The sequence below is a fragment of the Hippoglossus stenolepis genome, chromosome 23 (assembly GCF_022539355.2).
Source record: "Hippoglossus stenolepis isolate QCI-W04-F060 chromosome 23, HSTE1.2, whole genome shotgun sequence".
In the NCBI taxonomy this organism is placed as follows: Eukaryota; Metazoa; Chordata; class Actinopteri; order Pleuronectiformes; family Pleuronectidae; genus Hippoglossus; species Hippoglossus stenolepis.
Genome location: NC_061505.1, coordinates 6784494 through 6808205, shown reverse-complemented (window position 1 = coordinate 6808205; position 23712 = coordinate 6784494). Strand labels below are relative to the sequence as shown.

Genomic DNA, 23712 nt, shown 5'->3' with positions numbered 1-23712 from the left:
TCAAATCAATTCAATTTTTAGCAGCAAATCATAACATATTATGGTTGATACCTTAAAATTTAAAGAGAAACACAACATTCCGACAAAACTTACACTCTCATCACAGCCATATACATTTTGTATATATTTATTTGGTTTTCTTGCAGTGCATGTATGTAAATATAGACTTATGCATATACTTACCCCAAAATATATAGATACAAGATGAGGTATAGTGTTTTTCCCATTCCGCTGAACAACCGCTCACAATCACATGTACAGGCAATTTACAAGTCATGTGGTAATTATGCTGAGTGACATTTGCAATTACGAAAACTAAAAAATGAATAAGTTATTAAAATGGTTTTAGCGACTTCATTAATGTGATGTAAATGTTCCAATTTAACCTGCTCAACTGCTTGTGGATTTCAGGTTGTGTCTTTGGGCGTTAGCCTACTTTTCCTAACATTTGGATTTGACTACCAGGTTACCAGAAATGTGTTTGTCTGACTGAAGACTATTTATAGAAACCTGACTCTTGTCAAGTCTGTTTTGCGTCCTCACATTTTTCTAGATGTGACACCATGGCACTCCCTCCGATAAATATGAGGAAATAAATCTGATGCATCTTTAATTATCTTTGGATGTATCCATATGAACTTTAAACTTGAACACATCGTATTGTATCTCCAAATATCGCATTAATATATTCATTCAGTGGTTGCATATGATCATCTCAAGTCTTCTTGTATTTAATTCACTAAACTACAATTGTTTATTTACCATAATTTACTGTCACACAAGAGGATGGAATGCACCTGTACTTTTCTCACAGGACAAAAGAAACTATGCCAAGAAACTGACTGTGAGCAGATTGTTATCATCTTAGGTGTCACAGCATTTCTGATCGATGTATCACCAATCTGTCACGTCAGTAGACTCTTTTCTATTTGAGTATATAAAGGCCCAAATAGAAGTCGACTGTCACAGAAGAAGAGAGGTTTGCAGTCACTCATATGTGAACTGAGCTGAATCTAAGAGGAAAGTGAACATTTTAAGAACCTGTTTGTCGGAAAAAGAAGGGAATCGATAACTTTTCATCTTGTACTGAGCTATATTGCGGTAAGTACAAGTTTAGAACTTTTTGTACACTTTCTAAATTCATCATCAGTGTGTGTGGGTGTGTGCATTGGTGTGTGTGTGTTGAATGTTTGTGCGATTATTTATTAAACTAATTTTGTTTAATATTTAATTATTGAGATGTATTTCATTATGAATAAGAAACAAAATTACATATTATCTAATACTTAAAATGATAATTGATTGACAATTAAATCATAAACCTTTGTTGTTAAATGTAAAATCCTGCATCAACGGTTTCTATTCACCTGATTTTCTAGTTTTTTTTTCTAGTTTTAAGCTCAATTGAAATTTGGATATTATATTTGCATTAATACATTTGTTAAATGTTTGAAAACAAATTGATACAGTAGTGGTTCTTCTCGAATTTTCTGGCGTCCAATTGCTCAAGAACAGCTCAGCCTGGTTAATGCTTAAATTACACTTCGTTCGAGATCGTTGTTGCTTTTCTGTTACATTTCCTGAGTTGAGTTTAAACAGAAAAACTGTTTTTTTTTATTGTTCAGGGATGTTAAGGTTTTTCCATCAAATAATTAATAGATTCTTACTCACTGAATTGAAAAATAGCTGGAAATCTTCCAAAGGAATATTTTGTAGATAGCAGTTTAAAAATAATTACACTTAAAAAGTGAAAAGTTGAATTGATCACTTTATTTAAAAACGATATCGTAGACATCTGAAATGCATCTTAGTCCCTAAATTTGGAAAAATGGCCATAGAAAAAGTTTTGGTTGTGCGTGTGGGCCACCAGTTTACACTGCAACCAAAATATGATAAAAGTAATTGATGGCATTTCAATGTGCAGCTGAAAGGATCAAAAATAACATTTAAAAAACTAACCAGCATGTCGTAGATGTTTATAAAAAATATGCATTTACTCCATAGTACAATTCAAATAAAAAAAAGAAAATTCTCATCAGTGTTTTCGTATTCACTACAATATTTGGACATTGATAAATGTACACATTTTGAATAATTTTTAACATATGTTATACCATATATCAAGAAAGTATTTATCAACATGATCAATACTTATTTAATGAGTTAGACATCTCAGAAACCTGTGTAACAGATAAATGAAACAACTGTCATTAAAGGGTTACGGAAAACAATGGATTATATTTGTGAAAATTTACCTTCTAAACATATGTGTTAATGTTATGCTATTTATTTCTTCAAAACCTTTCTTCTATTTAAAACATAGTTCCAAAGAAAAACGTTAACAAAAACTAAACGATGTATATATAATGAAATAAAAAAAAGTTTAATTCAGAATATTGCAAAAATAGTCAAGATGTTTTTGATGGTGTATAAACTCATTCAACAGTTTCATCCGAGACATGGTAATACATCTCTGAGGGTCAACTAATCCAACTGTGGAACAACATCTCTTCACATTCTGCATCTCTCTGGTTTGATTTTGCAGATTGCATTGACAGGATGGGGACCAGAAAGATCATATCAGTTTTCTTGATCCTAACAGGTAAGATAAATAAGGTTGAACTGATTGACTTCAGATTGTCTTGAAATAAATAAGAATAAAGTCTGTAATGATCAATACTATGTGACTTTAGTAAGAGAACTTGGTAGAAACTTTATCTAATATCTTACACAATAAAATATTAAATCACATTAACATATACAGATTATAAGGTGATTAATTGCAACAAACTTTTTAGTTGAACACTTATAACACAGTCGTTTACCACAGTTTATTTTGTAAGTTAATTTATTTGTTCACCACTTAAGCACAAATCTTGTATTTTAGTTATTTACGGATCAGTCCAAATTCAAACAACTGCTGCACCAACAGCTACAACTGCGGCAACGACAGCTTCAACTGCGGCAACGACAGCTACAACTGCGGCAACGACAGCTACAACTGCGGCAACAACTGCGGCAACAACAGCTACAACTGCGGCAACGACAGCTACAACTGCGCAACGACAGCTACAACAACGCCAACCACAACTACAACACCAACCCCAACAACAACTGCCAACACCAACCTTCAACAACAACTACAACACCAATAACTGCCAACCCCAACCCCTACAACAACTACAACACCTAACGACAATAATCATATAACCCCTCCAACAAACGACCGTGACTCCAACACAACAACTACAACACCAACCCCTACAAATAACTACAACAACTAAGCAACAACTACAATACCAACCCTACAACAACTACAGAAACACCACTCCCACAACAACCAGCAACACCACTCCCGACAACAACTACAATAATACCCATCACAACAACTACAAATAATTACCCCACAAACAACTACACAACCCCAACTCCCATAACACAACTATGTAACACCAAACTCCTACAATAATTCATAACACCAACCTGACAACAAATCTACAAATTAAACAACAACTACAATTAATCACTAACAATAACAACTATAACACTCAACCTCGACAAATAATCGCAACCCCAACAAACGACTCCCGACTCCAACAAATAATCTACAAAAACAAAACAGCAATAAAAATAATAAAGCAATAATTAAACTCCTATACAATAATCATATAAACTTGACCGACAACAACCAGCAACACTAACCCTAAATAACAACTACAACACTAACCTCTAATAACAACTACATAACACTAACTCCTCACAACAACTACAACACCAATCCTCGCCATAATCCCAACTTCAACAAACCCACCCCGACTCCAACGACTACAACACCTAACCCTATAACGACTACAAACACCAACTCCCACAATAATCACATACAACACTAACCCAACACCAACTAAGTAACACCAACTTAAACATGCAACAACTAAAAGCAACACTGACCTGACAACAACTACAACACCAACTCCTAACAACAAATTACAACACCAACCCCAAATAACAACTACAAACACTGAATTCCCTAATACACTGACCTGAATTCCATATAACAACTACAACACCGAATTCCTAATAACAACTACAACTTACAATTAACCCAACACAATCACAAAGGTTCAACCCCAACAACAACCAACTGACAACCTTAACCACAACTACTAAGGCACACCACCAACTCCCACAACAATTATAACACCAACCTTTGCTAAGAACTACAACCTAACCTAACACAACGAAATTCCACTAACAATAATTACAAATATCAACCCTCCACAGCAACAACTACAACACCAACCCCCAGCAAATAACCATAACACCGACTCCACAACAACTACAACAATCGAATCTCCGACAACAACTGCTAAATAACGAATTCATAATAACCATAACACCTAGTTCCCAACAACAACTAAGAACCTAAACCTTAATAACCACAAACACCAAACCCTAAGCAACAACTACAACACCAACTCCTGATAATAACTACAACACCAACCCAACAACAACTACAACAACTCCAAACAACACCATACAACACCAACCTCATGAATAACTATAACTCCCAACAACGACCTACCCAACAACCACAACACCAACACCCAACCCCCTACAAATAAATCATGAACTGGGACCTGACAACAACCACAACACCAACCCCAACAACAACTACAACACCAACCCCAACAACAACTACAACACCAACCCCACAAATAACTACAATAACAAATTCCACAACAACTACAACACCAACACTAACCACAACTACAACACCAACCCTCAGGTAATAACTACAACACCAAACTCCCGACAACAACTACAACACCGACCCCAACAATAACTACAAATAATTCAACAACAACTATGTAACACCAACCCAGCCAACAATAACTACAATACCAACTCCAATAATAACTACAACACCAACCCCAATAACAACTACAACACCAACCCCTACAACACTGAATTCCCGGCTAAATAACTACACACCAGACTCATAACAACTACAATAATCACCTAACAACAACTACAACTACAACACAATCTATAACAACTACAACACCAACCCCAACAACAACTAAATTTATTAAAACCTAACAACGCACCCTGACCTAAATAATAACGTACAACACTCAACTTTCATAATAACTACAACACTAACCCTAACACCACAACACCCAACTTCATAATAAACCACAACACTTGACCTGAAGCAATAAACTACAATAACGACTCCGACAACAACTACAACACTAACCCCAACAACAACTACAACCCAACCCTAGCAACTACAGCAACACCAACCCTACAACAACTACAAAATACTCAACCCCTGACACACTAGAGCAACACCAACTCCAGTCAATAACGGCAATAACTCCAACAATAACTACAACAAACACCAACTCCAACAAATAACTAACCCAACAATCTAATTCTAATCTAAACAACAACTACAACACCAACACCAACTTACAACAACTACAACTCGAATTTTACAACAACTACAACACCAACCCCAACAACAACTACAACACCAACCCCAATGAAACAACTATGTTATTCAACCTACAACAATTTACAATAACTGACTAGAGAACAATCAATAACAACGCCAACTACAACTACAATAATAACCCTACAATGAACTACAACACCAACCTGACAACAACTACAACACCGACCCAACAACAACTACAAATAATCAACAATGTTAAACTACAACACCAACTCCCAATAAAACAACTACAAACTTCCTAACCCCACAACAACTACAACACCAACCTTGCAACAACTATAACACCAACCCCCGACAAATAACTACACATCAACTCCAACAACAACTACACTAAATAAACTCCAACAACAACTACAACACCAACTCCGACAACAACTACAACCCCAACAACGACCCTGACTCCAATAACCATAACACCAACTCAACAAACACACACCTAGACCCCAACACAACTACAACACACAACTACAATAATTCAACCCCAAAATAACTACATAACACTAACTCTATAACAACTACAACACCAACCCCTACAACAACTACAACACCTAACTACAAACCCCAACTCCTAACAATAATCACCCTGACTCCAACAACGACTACAACACCAAACTGACAACAACTACAACACCAACTCCATAACAACTACAACACCAACTCCAACACCAACTACAACACTAACCCCTATAAATAACTACAAATAACTACAACACCAATTCCGACAACAACTACAACCCTACAAATAATTAAACTCCAGTCAATAACTGCAATACCACCAATAACTTAATACCACCAACCTCATAATAATACTAAGCAAGACCCCCACTTTGACAACAACTATAACAATTAACTCCACAACAACTACAACAATTAACCCTAACAATAACTACACCACAACCCCTAGCAACAACTACAATACAAAAACTCAGCAACAAATACAACACCTCATAATAACTACAAATAACAAATGACAACAACTAGTAATACTGAACCCTACAAAATAACTAACACCAACCCTTAAATAACTACAACACCAACTCCAACAACAACTACAAATATCTAACCCTACACACACTATAATGCCAACAATAATACAATATCCAACTTTATAACAATCTACAATACTAACCTGACAACAACTACAACAATTAACCCGACAACTATAACACTGATTCTGCTACACAATTCATAATCTCCCAACAATAACTACAGCACACTAACCTTACAACAACTACAGACTGATTTCAAGCAATAACCATAATACTGACAATAACTAATAACGACTCCATAACAACTATAACACCAACTCTACAAATAACCATAACCCTGAATTTGACAACAACTACAACACCAACTCCAGAACAACAACTACAAACACTCAACCCCAACAACAACTACAACACCAACTTCCTACAACAACTACATCATCCTCCATATCCAACTTCAACGGGACCTGACTCAAATAACGACTGTAACACCAACCCCTGATAACACTACAACACCAACCCTATAAAACAACTACAACACCAACTCCCATAAATAACTAACACCAACTCCATAACAATTACAACCTCAATCAATAACGACCGACTCCAACAACCACAACACCAACCCTACAAATACCAGCAACACCGACCCCGACAACAACTACAACACCAACCCCAACAAATACACTACACACTAACCCTAACAACAACTACAACACCAACCCCTATGTTAACAACTAGCAATAATGACCTGGACACACAACTCAAGTAACACTAATGTTTAACCACAACTACAAGCACTAACCCCTACAATAACCACAACACCGACCCCAACAACAACTACAACACCAATAACTACAATAATAATCAACAACAACTACAACACCAATCAATAACCATAAAATAATTCAACCCTAACAACAACTACAATACTAACCCCACAATAATTACAACACCGAATTTTACATACAATAACTACAACAATTCAACTCAATAATAACCATAACACCAACCCCACAATAACTATAACAACGATCTGACAACAACTAGCAACACCGAATCCTAAATAACTACAACCCCAAACCCCATATCAACTTGTATAAATAATCAAACCACACAATACAACCACAACACTAACTCCACAATAATTAATAACACCACCTGAACAATAATTCAATAACTACAACAATCAATCTGAATAACAACTACAACCTAACAACGAATCTCATAATTCCAACAAATAACTACAACACCAAATCCCATATTAATCACAACGACTGAGCAACAACTACAACACCGAATCAATAACTACAACCCAACCCTAAATAATCATAACACTAAATCTCTATACAACACCATATAACACCAATTCGATAACAATCTAAAAGACAATTAACCCAAATAACAACCAACAACTACAACACCAACTCCGACAAATAAACTATACACCCCAATAACGACCCGACTCAATAAATAAACCAAGGCACACCAACCCTACAACACCACAACCCCGACCTTACATAAGAATTACAAAACCCAACCACAACTACTACAATACTAACCCTGGTATAAGAATTATGGAACATCAATTCTAATGAATAACTACAAACAATTGCAACAAATGGCAACCATAAATTAAATTTAATAACAATTGGCAATACCTTAACTCAATTAATAAATTATAATACACTCTAATAACAACTACAAGTAAATACTCAATTCCCTAGCAATAACTACAAATTCCACAAATAATCATAACACCACAATCAACCTAATAACAATTCATATAACACCACACCTGATACAATAACTACAACAACGATTCGATAACAATTCACAACATCAATTCTAACAACAACTATAAACTTAACTCTACAACAAATCATAACACCAACCCAATAATTAGCAACACCAACTTATTAATAAATACAAACAATTAATCAAACACCATAACACCATAACAATTAACCACAACTACAACCCCCACACACCACCTGATCAACAAATAACTACAAGGCACAATACTAACCCTACAATAACCATAACCCACTTTTGATAATAACTACAACAACTCAATAACACACCAATACTTAACCCTAATAATACCAGAACATCAATTACTACAAGAACTTAACAATCTCTATAATAATTCATAATACCACCTATAATCGAATCAACAACGACCCTGATCAATAATCACTACAATACCAACTCCGGATAAAATAAACTACACAACACCAACTCCGACAACATTCCATAACAATTAACCCAACACCAATTGCTAAACACCAACCCCTACAACAACTACAACAACTAGCAACACTCTGACCCTACAACAACTACTAACTACAAACAATTCATCCCAACAACAAATCACAAACACCAACTCCAACAACAACTATAAATATCCACCCCTACACCAATTACACACCATTCTTGGCAATAACTTATAATAATCAGAAATAATGAACTAAATAAATAATCATAACACTAACCCCAAAAAAAAAAAAAAATAATACAACACCAACATCTTTATAATAATTACATAACACTAACCCCTACAATAACTATAACCCGATTTTCTTGATAACACCATAACACAAACTCCAATAATAATCATAATACCAACTTAACAACAACTACAAATAACAACCCCACAATAACTATAACACCAACCCCACACCTAACTTCAACAATCATCTGATCTAACAATTCAACACTGCAATAATTAACCTAGTTTTTTAACTATACTTACACCACTCCAATTTACACAACAATCAACACCACTCCAGAATCATAAGATCAATTTACAACAACTACAAGACCACTCCGGCTAACCACAACACCAACCCAATAATAATTCATAACACTCAATTTAAACAACAACTACAACACCAACCCCAACAACAACTACACCATAATCTGCGTAACAACAACGGCAACCAGCCACAACAATAACTACACTGCGTAATTCAATAGCGCCAACTTGCGTAATTCAACAGCGAGACGCCGGACAAGATGCAATTGCAACAATAGAAGCGATAACTGATGTAAACAACAGCAACTGGCAACACTAATGAGCTTTTGGCACCTGTAGCAATTAACTACAACTGTGGCTCTCAACCTACTTACACTGTCTCAGTGGGCCTGACTGATGGTTACTAACACCATTTCAAAAACCCAGAAAGCAGCTTGAAGTTTCATAAAGATTTGAACAAACTGAGTTTAGTATACACTTCACATTCTATATATATTGACATCAGAGGCTAGTTTCTGTCTGTTATTTACATTTCCACACTAGAAACCAGCTTGTATTGATTTATTATTTCCACCAGAATATCAATTACTTAATTTATTTACTACATGAAATTGCTCTGAAATCTTCCCAGTCTAAGTGTTGCTTCTTTTTGCAGGTGCAAATACACATATGAATGTTCGTAATAAGTTCACAAGTGCAGTGCAGAGTTCTGTGGCAAAATACTAATTTTATTACATACGAAATCAGGGTTATTGATTTCAATGTGTTGATAGTTTCACGTACAAATTAATGTCACTTAATTTCACTGAAATATTATTATTAATAATGAGTTTATTTCTCACGAGAAAACTACTAACTAGAGCAATGATATATTGCAGATTTGAACATTGCTGTCAGCACAACTAATACTGTGAATCCTCCCAGAGAATGGTGCTGTTGCTGAAACCTTAGATTGGGTTGTAATAATAATCCAATGAGCTCCTTCAACGTGATGATAGATTCCACAATCACTGTAATTGGTATGGAAATACAACATCAGTTCAGACACAACTGATTTTTTGTTACTCCCAGCCAAGCCCATTCAGTACATACTACTGTAGTCATCTGAGCACCAAACTGTCCAATTGTCTCAAAGGAGCTGTATTATTGTAGAGCACAGGTTGATACTAAACCATCACAAAGTGAATTGTCTGTATTTTCTCTACATTTCCATGGCCTTTATAAAGATAGCATGATGCACCATATAGCACGTGCAGGGCATGTGACACTGCTTGGGTTTAGATGATCTGCCTGTACTGGCCTTTGAGCACCAGCAGAATTGTTTCATGAGTAGTTATCCTTCTTGATTACTTATAGGGCACCATATAAATAGTAATCCAATTAATGTTCAAGAGTCTTTAATAGTGAGACTATGGATTGAGGAGCTGTTTGTTATGACAAAAAATTAAGAACCATGGGCCTGATTAGAAAACATTTTTTCAGCAAATGGGTGTGATAGTGGGGATTTGGAAACAACACTAATGCAATCTGGGGTAATCACAAAAAGCCTAGACCAAGTGTTGTTGAGTGGAATGCTGAGCCACCATTAAGACGCTCTTCCCATCAGTCCTAGCAAGGAAAAATTCACCAGAAGTGAGCCATTGGCCTCTGAAGGTCGCCAGATTGCGTGAAATGACGCCAGCGCATACAGATACGACCTAGAAGGCACAAGACTGCCACTCAAAACTTCATTCTCTTGCAGGTCGGATATTTGTTTAGTCCTTAGATCTTTATTTTTTATCCAGTGCAGGGTGTAAAAACGGTTAGATGATTTGCGCGCTGAAAATTAAGGTCTTTATTTTACTACTAACCATAACCACTAACCCTTTGTGCATATTCTTTCAGCTGACCAACAATCAGGACGCAGGTTCCTTTACTGGTATTCTGACTCCCGCCTCGTTCGAAAAGATTTTTAGTGGCCAGAGAAGGTGAGAAAAGTCACATAATCTATATAAAAGAGAAAGTTTGTATGCATTGAACACAGAAATACCATGTGTCTCTGATGCTATAATGAGTTTGATTCAAATTGTGTTTATATAAGACAATGAGTAATAAAGATATTTTTAGCACAATTTAAAGATGAGTTTAGCTCAAAAAAGAAACAACCTATCGTTAGTGTTTCTTGGTGTGTGGCAATATCCACAGCCTTTGCTTCCTATCAATCCAACTGTTTGTCTGGAAATGACAAAGAGTTAGAACTCATTCTCCTTACCAAGGCAGGAGATGGTTGATTTGACCATTATACAAATGTAAGAGAGGGAAGTCCAGCTGCAACTAATATAACTGTTAAATAACCATAACTGGCAACAACAATCAATCAGCAGCAAATAACATTCATAATTGTAGCAATAATAACCAGCAACTGCAACACCTCTAACTAAGAACTGTGTTAACAATCATAATCGTAGTACTGGCACAACCGCCGCTACCAACAGTGCTGAGTGATTTTCTTTGTGTTCGTTAGCATTCATAATCGATTTGTATGTTGATGACAACATCCGCTAGTTTCTAAAGGAATAGTTGTTACCACATAAAGATTCATTGAGGTGTCTCTTCTTAAAATAAACCCATGGCCTACAGCTACTGTTTATTTGGGTAATTTTTCATCGGTTGTCGCAATAGAACAAGCACAATATGATAAAACAAACATTTTTTGAAAATACCATGGGTTTGTTCTGCGCTTAACCTCCATAAAGGCACCTCTTCCTTCCAACCCTAAGGTGGAATTCAGGTAACGTTAATATATTGTCGGCATTTTCAGGATTGCAACAAATTGATATATTCTTCATTCAACATTTACTGCTTTCCTCCGCAGAAAATGGACGATCAACTTAGTCGGATCACCTTTCTGCGCTTATAGCCTCCAATAAATACCGCGCACACAGACGCTTAAGAGAATGCAGTCACCGCTTCAATATTGAGCGTTTCACCCATCACCTGATGGTACAGGCATGATATTGAGAGTGCGTTGCCTAAAACTTCATATACTTGAAAGTACTCTATCAAACTAAGAACGCTTGATGTAGGTTTTTCCCCATTACAGTTTCCATGAGGCCAGTCACATCAGCCCGTCACCGCATCTCCTGGTCTGGTAAAGTGTTGCCGCATACCGTCAGCTTGCACAGCATCTGTGCTATTCTTGGCGAATTCAGCGAGAACAAGAACGACATCTCTGGAATGAAAAGGACTTATCGTTGGCAAAACTTCAGATTGTTGATTTTCTTTAAAGGCCAGACGTGGCGGTTTCGATGAACTCACTGTTCAACCTTGCATTGATCCAGCACATCACGGCGATAGCGGTATTGTTTATTAGGAACTGAATAATGCTAGGTGTTGTATCCAGATCCTGAGCAGAATGATTAGCATGCCTTTGTTTGTTCTATTTTCAGAAACATAAATAATACTATCTATGTAGAAACACTGGGGAGTTCAAAAATATCTGTACTGTTTGCACCATAAATTCAAATAATCTGATTTAATTGAGCCTCGTGTATAGTAATATCTAATCTCAATTGAAAATAATGTCGTCTTATCTAAAACTTTTCTATGATCAATGTAATAAATGTAAAAGAGAATGCTGTTTATCTTTTAAATTAAATGAGAAACACATATTATATATTTTCACAATGCTAATTCCTTTATTTTATCACACGTGTATTCATATATATGTGAAAACCGATTTTTGTAATTATATGGTGGTAAGATTTCATATAATCGCACATTTTTACCTTAGAGATCTCATAGGTTTTCTGGGTTTCTGTCAGAAATGTTACAATAAAAATATATGTACAAAATACTGTTTGAAATAAGCTATCTCTCTCTTATAGTGATGATTTTCAGGTTTACCTATGAGATTTTTCAGTCTGAGAAAAGCGTTAACTCAAACATCCTCTCATCTCTTGTAATATGGTATAGTATCTTTATTCATCTGATTACTTAAGGATCCGATGGCTGCAAATCAAATGAATGAATTAATGGATCAAAGCATCATTAATGAAAGGTAGTCCACTTTGTAGGAATGGGGACCTAAAATAAGAAGAGCCTAGACGATAGGACACAGACTGCAATGATCAAGGCACTTCAGAGAGAAGCCATAAATATTTGTCAGAATTTGAGCTGTTCCTGAGATTTCAAGCTTTATGATGTATCAGGCACAACTGAGGGAGATAGATTATATTTCTAATTGTTAGAATTATCAAAGTAAAGAAGTTCATAAAGACATTGCTAGTCTACTGATGAGGAATACTTGGCTTGAGGAGGTGGTGACTGTCACTCACAGCAGGTTGAAGAGAACCTGGGTTGTTCATGAGTTTTTTCATTAATGTAGTAGTTGCAGCCTTGCTTTGTGGCGGGCCTTCTTGTATACCTTAACACTATCTGGGGAGGAAGTAACATGAGCATTTGCTGGCCGCCACCCTTTCTCTGTTTACGCTTTGTTTTAGACCATGCGGTTGGAATTATACCCAGGAGCTAATTTACTTTGTTTTATAATGCTTTTTTGAGGTGCATGTCTGAATCAATGTAGGTTTATATGAGCACATGATGCACAACTTGGTGAGCCAGGGTTTTTAGAAAGAATCATTGGTTGATCGAGGACAATATTGAGGCAAACAATTGGGCAATTATTTCAAATTTTACTATACAGCATTATCAGTGGATATCTCGAACGTTGAGCTGTTAGGCTACACGTGTCTGACATAATCGAAGGTTACTTTTAAATTATGGTCTGATATAATCGATTATAAAGGCAATGATGATGTGTAATTAATATATAGATAGTATGGTGAAGTAGTTGCAGTACGAGGTTGGTGAAACACACTGGTTGAAAATCAATTGAGTCTAATGTTGAAATGAATGCAACACTATTGGCGTCATAATGACATGAAGAAAAGTCCTCACAATAACAACCATCTGATTTAGTAAAAAATTTAATAAGCCCCAGAGTACGTAAACTACAAAGTAAATATGATTATGTTTTAGGATTTCTTGGATAAAAGGACAAGACTTCTCAGCCTGAGCTATGGAGTCAGGTGGCTACCATGATCAGTTAAAACAGCAGTGACCTTGTACCTCCTCACAGAGTCCGGTGAATGTGGCATTTATATCACTGGGGGAGAGAATTTAGGCTGAGACACTCTTCAGGGGGATGCAGCCAGGTCTCAGCAGAGACACAATCAGTCTATTCAGATCTGACTATTAACTAAAACAGCCTTTGATGACAAATGATACGTTAAGAGTCCAAATTAACTGTTCTGCTTTGTTGTGTTATGGTGTCGCAGGAGGCCACACTCTTACGAAGTTTTGTGTGGATTCTCCTCTGTGTTAATTTGGGAATTTGGTCTCTCGACCTTCATCTGATGCTACCCGCCAGACAAACCACCAAACAGAGAATCTGATCATGACGACTGCAACCGCAACACCACAATGGACAACCAAAGTGAAACAGAATTACATCACACCAATAGCCCCCTGGCTGGCAGCACGAGAGTCCTAATTGATGTCAAATGGCTCTCTTTAATACCACACAATTCAACAAAGTGGCACCGATAGCACTGCGGAAACTAGAAGAAAATACACAAACAAATCTCATTGAAACTACAAATGGCACAAGATAATTGTTTAATAAGACAAAATACAACTATTGTAACATCTAAACATCCTCTAATCAAAACAAATACCATTGAGAGAAATTTGATTTGGGTTGACAGGCACAATGATTATTCAATGAATACGATTTATCTTTCACAAAGCCGCCAATAACAAAGAACGTTAATGCCGATCGTTGCATTCACCCACTAATCAGCAGAGGAATTTAAACGAGCTGCACTTCATTCCAGATACTCGCCGAGGTGTTAAAACGGATACGCAGGTCTTCAACGATCTGTCAGTTTGATCAGAACTCAGAGCTGCTAACCATATTTCCGCTACATTATCTATCAAGATTATGCATATAGAGCCACGCCTGAACGAAGTTCTCATCATTCAGGGGAGCGCTTATTTCTTGTGTTATATCTTCACCCGGTGAAAGTCAGCAGGTGGTACACGAGCTGAGTTTGCCAAATTGTACACAATAATTATTAATTTAATAATGATATATACTTGAATATGAATAAATAAAATAACCCAACACAATAATAAATCAAAAGAATCTGCATAACCTAACAAGAGATCAAGTTATAAATAAATAACTACTTTCAGCCTAATCAACCGTAAATAATACCTATTTTATTTTCTAGCACTTATAACTTGTGAACAATAGTCAAATAAAGAGGCAGTAAAAGTAATGGCCCTTATGTCAATCATGCTAATTGGTATTATTAAACTTTGTTTTCACTAATATCTAGGATGGCTGTAAGATTCAACATCTATTAAAAATAATATGAAATCATGATTGATGGAGGAATTTAGGTTTTGTCATGAGTGGCTGGAACATTTAGATTTTTGAAGACAGTTTCAGTGAGTCACCCGTGTTTCTTCCCTGTGTTTGATTTGTTTCTACTACCAGGTTACCAAAATGTGTTTGTCTGACTGAAGACTATTTTTAGAAATTGTATTTATATACCATATATCTTCTGATGGGGACAATTAGTGATTCTCCCACAAATATATGATGAAGTAAAACTTTGAATTATCTTTGATGTGTCCATATGATGTCACTGTGTGTTTGGTATACTTATCTGTATTGTATCCCAAATATCGCACAAATATATTCATTCAGTGAAGCTGTATACAGATCATCTCAAGTTTTATTACCATTTACTAAACCAGAAGGTACCACTCATTCACGACAGAATTTGACGCTGCACAAGATCAACCTCCTTCAAATATTCACGCTGATGGAAATGCACCCGTACTTTTCACAGAGATGTGTTATGAGTGTACTATGAAAATACAGAGTGCTACAACTAACTTCATGACATTGTTATTTTCTAAGGTAGTTAAAGCAAAGATTTCTGATCGAAAGCGTATCACCAATCTGTCACGCCAGCAGACTTTCTTTACATTTGAACAGATAAAGGCCCAAACATGATGTTGATCACTTGGCAGAGAAGAAGAGAGTTTGTAGCCAAATTAATCAGTATGTGAACTGGAGCTTAACTAAGAGAGGTGCTTTTTAACATTTTGAACTGTCTGTCGGAAAGAAGTGGAAACTGATATAACTTCCCTCATCTTGTGTCACATCTATATTGGGGGTAACAAGTACAAGTTTGAAAACTTTTGGTACAAGCTTCAAATTCACCATCAGTGGTGTGTGTGGTCTGTTGAATGTTTATCCTAGAATAATATTACACTTCATTTGTTTGAATATTAATTATTAGACTCTGGGAAGATAATAATGTATTTGGACACATGATACTGCAGAAACATTAACATACACATCTTAATACTTAAACAACAATGATAATAATTGATTGACAATTAAATCATAACTTATGGTTAGAATGTAAACTTCCGCATCAACGGCTCATTCACCTGATTTTCTAGTTTGAGTTTTCAGTTTTAAGCCAATTGAAATTTGATATTATATTTGCATTAATACTGTTAAATGTTTGAAATAAATTGATACAGGTAGTGGTTCTTCGAATCTTCAGCGCCCATCACAAGAACAAGCCTAGCCTGGTTAATGTTTAAATTATACTCTATTTCAGAGATTTGTTGCTTTTCTGTTTATTTGAGTTGAGTTTAAACAGAAAACTGTTTTTAATGTTCAGGAAGTGTTGTATGTTTTTCCATCAAATAATTATAGATTCTACTCACTGAATTGAAAAGAGTTGGAATTCTCCAAAGGAATAAATATTTTTAGATAGCAGTTAAAAAATAATAGTCTCCACTTTCAGGTTTAAAAGTGTAGTGTGCTAATTGATCACTATTTGAAATGATATCCTAGACATCTGAAATGCATCGTAGTCCCCGAATTTAAACAATGCTATAGAAAAGTTTTGGTTGTGCGTGGTGGGCCAGTTTATAATTGCAACCAAAATATATAAGTAATTGATGGCATTTGCACGTAAGCTGAAAGACTTTAAAAAATAACATTAAAAAACTAACTAGCATGTCGGGATGTTTGCAAAATATGCATGTATCTATAGTATTAATCAATAAAAAAAAGAAAATTTTTTCAATGCGTTTTAATCACTAATATTTGGACATTGATAAATGTACATTTGAATCATTTTTTAATATATGATAATTATATATCAAGAAAGTATTTATCAATGACTAATACTTATTTAATGAGTTAGATATCCCAGAAACCTGTGTAATGATAAAATGAAACAATCATTATTAAAGGGTTAAGAAAACAATGGATTATATTTGTGAAAATTTACCTTCTAAAACATATAAGATAATGTTATGTCATTTCTTTCTTCAAACTTTTCTTCTATTTAAAAAATATAGTTCCAAGAAAAACTAATAAAAACTAAACATATATAATGTGAAATAAAAAGTTTAATCTGTAATATTAAAAATAGTCAAGATGTTTTTGATGGTAAACTCTATCAGCTGCTTAATCCGGTATGCTGCAATGGTATCCCGAGGGCTAACCAATCCAACTGAACAACATCCCTTCATACTCTCCTGCATCTATCTTTGTTTGATTTTGCAGATTGCATTGACAGGATGGGGATCACGGAAAGATCATACTGCTTTTTCGATCCAACAGGTAAGATGTCGCTGTTAACTGATTAGATTTCCAGATTGTCTTGAAATAAATAAGAATAAAGCTCAGAATATCAACATGACTTTAGTAAGAGAACTTAGAGAACTTTTATCTAATATCTTACACAATAAAATATTAAATCACATTAATATATATAGATTTATATAGACATTGGGTAATAAACTTTTATATTAATAATTTATAATATTATATTATATTACTACAGTTTATTTTGTAAGTTAATTTTATTTGTTCACCACTGCTGTCAAATCTTGTGATTTTAGCGTTTACGATCAGTCCAAACTCAAAAGCAACTGGCGGCAATAATGAGCTGGCAACTGCTGCACCAACAGCTACAACTGGGCGGCAACACAGCTTCAACGCTACAACGAGTTACAACCGCGCACCGACAGCCAGCAACTGGCGGTAACGATCATGGCAACGACAGCTGTTGAAATTGCGGCAACGACAGCTGGCGAATGCGGCAATGATAGCCAACTGCGGCACCGACAGCTAACCGCGGCAACGCATCACATAACTGCGCACCGATAGCCACAACCGCGGCAACGACAGCCACATCTGCGGTGGAACACAGCCATAACCGCGCAACGACAGCTACAACTGCTGCACCACAGCTACAACTAGCGCGAACGCATAGCTACAACTGTGTAAACGACAGCTGCTAACCGGCGCACCGTGACAGCCGCTGCTAACCGCGCAATAATCGCCAACAATAGCCATAACCGCGCAACAACAGCTACAACTGTGACAACAGCCAACTGCTGCACCAATATTACAACTGCGGCAAATTACAGGCCTAACTGCGGCAACGACAGCTACAACTGTGGCACCGACAGTTGCTAACCGCGCAACAACAGTTACTAACTGGCGGCACTGGATAGCCATAACCGCGGCAACCAGCGCAACTTTCGCGCACAGACAGCTACAACTGGCGTAACAACTGGGCAACAACAGCTACAATCAGTAATAACAGCTGCAACTGGGTAAATAACATACAACTGCCGCAACAACAGCTACAACTTCGCAACAACAGCCATAACCGCAGCACCGATAGCCATAACTGCGGCAACGACAGCTACAACTGCTGTACTAACAGCTGCAACTGCAGCACCGACAGCCATAACTGGCAACGAGCAGCCAGCAACAGGCGCAACGAATAGTTACAACTGGGTGCTGACCGCGATAATCACGCAGGCACCATAGCCAGGTGTTAACCGCGGCAAACGCTGTACAACTGGCGGCAACAACTGCTGCAAGGCGTCAAAGTTGCAGTCCCGCGTAACGAGAGTCTCAACCGCGCACCCAATAGCTACAACTGCTGCAGGTAATCGGCAGCTACACCTGCGCAACGATACAAGTAACCGTACCGACAGCTACACCATGCAATTGAATAACAGTAGCATTAATAGCTAAGCAACTGCTGCACCAATAGCGCAGTAGTAAACGAGCAGCTACAACTGTAACACAATAGCTTTATGCAAGGTAATCAATAGTTATGAATTGCGGGGGACTGATATGTTACAACTGCGGTAACGCATAGCTACAACTGCGTAATCATGCTGCACCGCGTGCAACAACTGCGAACATAGCTAACCGCGCAACGTATAGCTTCAACTGCGGCAACGATAGCTAATCGCGCACCGGTTAACCAGCAATAACTGCGCAACATAGTCAATGCGGCAACGATACGCGAATTGTGCAGACCCACAGCTACAATCATGCAACAATCATGGAACGACAGCTACAACTGCGTAACGATAGCTACACCGCGTAATCGCACAGACCAAATGCCGATAGTTAATCGCGCACCGACAGCTACAACTCGTGTAATGGCGCTACATCTGCGGCAACGACAGCCATGAACTCAGCGTAACGACAGCTACAACCGCTGCACCGACAGCTACAACCCCCAGCAGCAACGCACAGCGCCACAACTGCGTGCAACGACAGCTACAATGGTGGCACCATACAGCTGCTAACAAGTGCAACACTGCTGCAACAATAGCTACAACTGGCAATAACAGCTACAACCGACAACAGCTACAACTGCTGCATCCACAGCCAACCAATAACAGCTTAATTGCGTGTAACGACAGTGCGATAACCGCGGCACCGACAGTTGCTAACTGCGGCAAATAACAGCTACAATCTGGGCGGCACCGGACAGCCATAATCAGGCAAATTACAGCGAAGCAACTGCACAGCATACCAACCGCTGCAACAATGTTGCTAACTCGCAACAATGACACAACTGCAGCACCGATACAGCTGTTACCGCGAACGACAGCTACAATCGCACCAACAGCTGGCAACCGGCAGCACCGACAGCTACAACTGCGGCACAACGATAGCTACAACGTAAATTGACAGCCGCTAACTGCGGCAACGACAGCTAACTGCTGCACCGACAGCTGGCAATCGCGCACCGGCGCTGCTAACCGCGCACCATAGCCATAACTGCGTAACGACAGCAACCGCGCAAATAAACGAAGTTGCAATAACAGCTACAACTGGCGTAACCACAGCTTCAATCAGGCGCAATGAATAGCGTAATCGCACCGATAGCTACATCGCGCGGGAAAACATAGCTATAACCGCGCACCGACAGCCAAGGAACTATGCGTAACGCATAGCTACACCGCGGACCATCCACAGCTACAACTGCGTAACAACTGCGGTCAACGACAGCTACAACTGGGCGTAACGATAGCCCAACTGTTATGCAACACAGCTTACAAACTTTATGGGGAATCAGCACAGCACAACCGCGGCAACGAACGCGCAAACCACAGCTACAACTGCGTGCGTAACGACAAAGCAACTGCGCACCGACAGCTACAACTGCGGCACCGACAGCCGCGAATCAGGTAACGAATTGCCATAACCGCGGCACCGACAGCCGTTAACTGCAAAACGCACAGCCACAATCGCGCAACAACCGCGCAACGACAGCTACAACTGCGCGCAACTAATAGCTACAACCGCGTAACCGGCAGCAGCGCAACTGCCGGGCACCGATAGCTACAATCATGGAAGAAACCACCACGTTAACTGCGGTAATCGATAGCCATAACTGGCGGCAACGACAGCCACATCTGGCGGCAATCATATGAAAGCCACAACTGGCGGCAATCGCATAGTTGTTACAACCGCTGCACCGACAGCCAAGCACCGCGGGAACGACATGCATAACTGGCGGCATAACGATGCCATAACTGCGCAATCGAAAGTAGCCAGCGCTAACCGCGCAACAACTGCTGCAAAACAATAACAGTCGTTAACCGCGGCAACAAATAGCCGCTACAATCAGACAAAGAACAACTGCTGCACCAACAGCTACAACTGCGGTAACGATAGCTTCACTGCGTAACGACAGCTGCTAACCGCGAACCACAGCTAAGCAATCCGCGCAACAACAGCTAACTGCGCACCGATAGCTAACTGCGTAACCACAGCCACAACCGCGCACAGATAGCCATAACCGTGCAGCACACCATGTAACGATAGCCATAACTGCGGCAACGACAGCCATAACCGCGACCGACAGCTACAACCGCGTAATCGGATAAGCCATAACTGGCGCAACTAATCACACAACTGCTGCACCGACAGCTACAATCATGCGGTAAACGCACGCTACAATCATGCAACAACTGCGTAATCACCAGCCATAACTGGCAGCCCGATAGCTACAACTGCGGCACCGACATAGCTAACCGCGCAACGACCGCCATAACTGCGGCACCACAGCTACAACTGCAACGACAGCTACATCTGCGGTAAACGATAGCCATGAACCGCGTAACGACAGTTAACTGCTGTACCGACAGTTGAACTCTTGCAGCAACGATAGCTACAACTGCTAATCTACAGCCATAACTGCGCCAGACAGCCAACCGCGTAAACAGTTATAATCATGCACCCGAGAAGGCCATAACCGCGCAACGACAGCCAAATTGCGGGCATGATATTGCCAACTGCGGCAACAACTGCGGCAAATAACAGCTACAACTGCGGTAACAACAGGCCATAACCGGGCGGCAACACAGCTACAACTGCTGCAATAACAGCTACAATCCTGGCGAACAATGAGTTACAACCGGGCAGCAGACCATGAAGTTAACTGCGTAATCCACAGCTACAACTGTTAATTCAACAGCTGCAACTGCCCGACAGCTACAACCGCGCAACGATAGCCAACTGGCAATCACAGCTACAACCGGCGCAACGCACAGCTACAATCGCTGCACCGACAGCCATAATCGCGTAATCGGCGAAGCAAGAACCATGGCAAGAATGAATATTTCAACTGCGTAACGACAGCTACAACTGCGGCACTGACAGCCATAACTGGCAACGACAGCTACAACTGCGGCACCGACAGCTACAATTGCTGCAACGACATTACAATTGCTGCACACCACAGCCATAACTGCGCAATCACAGCTGCAACCATGCAACGACAGCTACAAACCGCGGCACCACAGCACAACTGCGGTAACAACTGCTGCAACAACACATCCGCGGCACCCATAGCCTAACTGCGGCAACGACAGCGATAATTACATAGCACTATATTGACATCAGGTAACGATAGCTTACAACTACAGACCACAGCTAGCAATCATGCAGCAACGATAGCCATAACCGCAGCAACGACAGCAACTGCTGAACGTTCAACAGCTACAACAGTGGCGAACGCATAGCTAAGAACTGTAACACCAACAGCTTCAAGTGCGCGGCAACGATAGCTACGAATTGCGGTAATCATAGCCAGCAACCGCGCAAACATATTAAGAACTGCGCACCGATAGCTGTTAACTGGCGGCAACAATCATGTGTAACGCATATTAACTGGCGGTAACGACAGCTTCAACTGGCGGCAACGACAGCCATGAACCGCGTAATCACAGCTACAACTGCGGCAACAACTGCGCAAACGACAGCCAGCAACCGCGGTAACGACAGCGCCACAACTGCGGCACTGAGCTAACTGCGAAGACCGCTACAACCGCGGCACCGACAGCTACAACTGCGTAACGACAGCTACATCTGCGTAATCACAGCTACAACTGCGGTAACGATACGCAACTGCTGCAACCATAGCGCAACCGCAGCAACGACAGCCACAACTGTAGCACGATAGCTACAACCGCGCACCGACAGCCACAACTGCGTGCAACAACTACAAAACAACAGCCACAATCGCGGCAACAACAGCTACAACTGTGACAACATGAGCAACTGCGCAACGAAGAAGCATAATCGCAACAGCTTCAACTGGCGAACCAGCTACAACTGCGCACCGACAGCTGCAACTCGCGGCATGACAGCTATGAAATCATGCAACGACAGCTGAAACCGGCGCAACCAGCAGCTACAAATCATGCACACAGCTACAACCGCGTGCAACAACTCATGTAAGGCAGCCACAACTGCGGTAATAACAGCTACAATCATGCGCAACAATAGCCAACCGCTGCAACAACAGCCATAATCTCGCAATGGGGTCAGCCAACTGCAGCACCGACAGCTGTTCGCGGCACTGAAGAAGGTTAACCGCGCAACGACAGCCAACTGCGTACAGACAGAAGCACAATCGTAAACACCAGGCAACAACAGCTACAACCGCAGAACAACAGCCACAACTGCGGTAACAATAGCTATGAACTGCTGCAACAATAGCTACAACTTCGCAACAACAGCCGCAACTGCAGCACCGACA

The 23712-nt window shown here is 39.2% G+C and overlaps 1 long non-coding RNA gene across 2 annotated transcripts; it reads left to right on the top strand.

Moving 5' to 3' along the window:
- The first annotated feature begins 978 nt into the window (after positions 1-978).
- LOC118102358 lies at positions 979-3026 on the top strand. Of its 2 annotated transcripts, none has more exons than XR_007032390.1 (3): positions 979-1101; positions 2546-2602; positions 2888-3026. It is a non-coding gene; the product is annotated as an uncharacterized LOC118102358 (long non-coding RNA). The 2 variants fall into 2 exon arrangements; XR_007032391.1 differs by having other exon boundaries at positions 2933-2987.
- The last annotated feature ends 20686 nt before the right edge of the window (positions 3027-23712 follow it).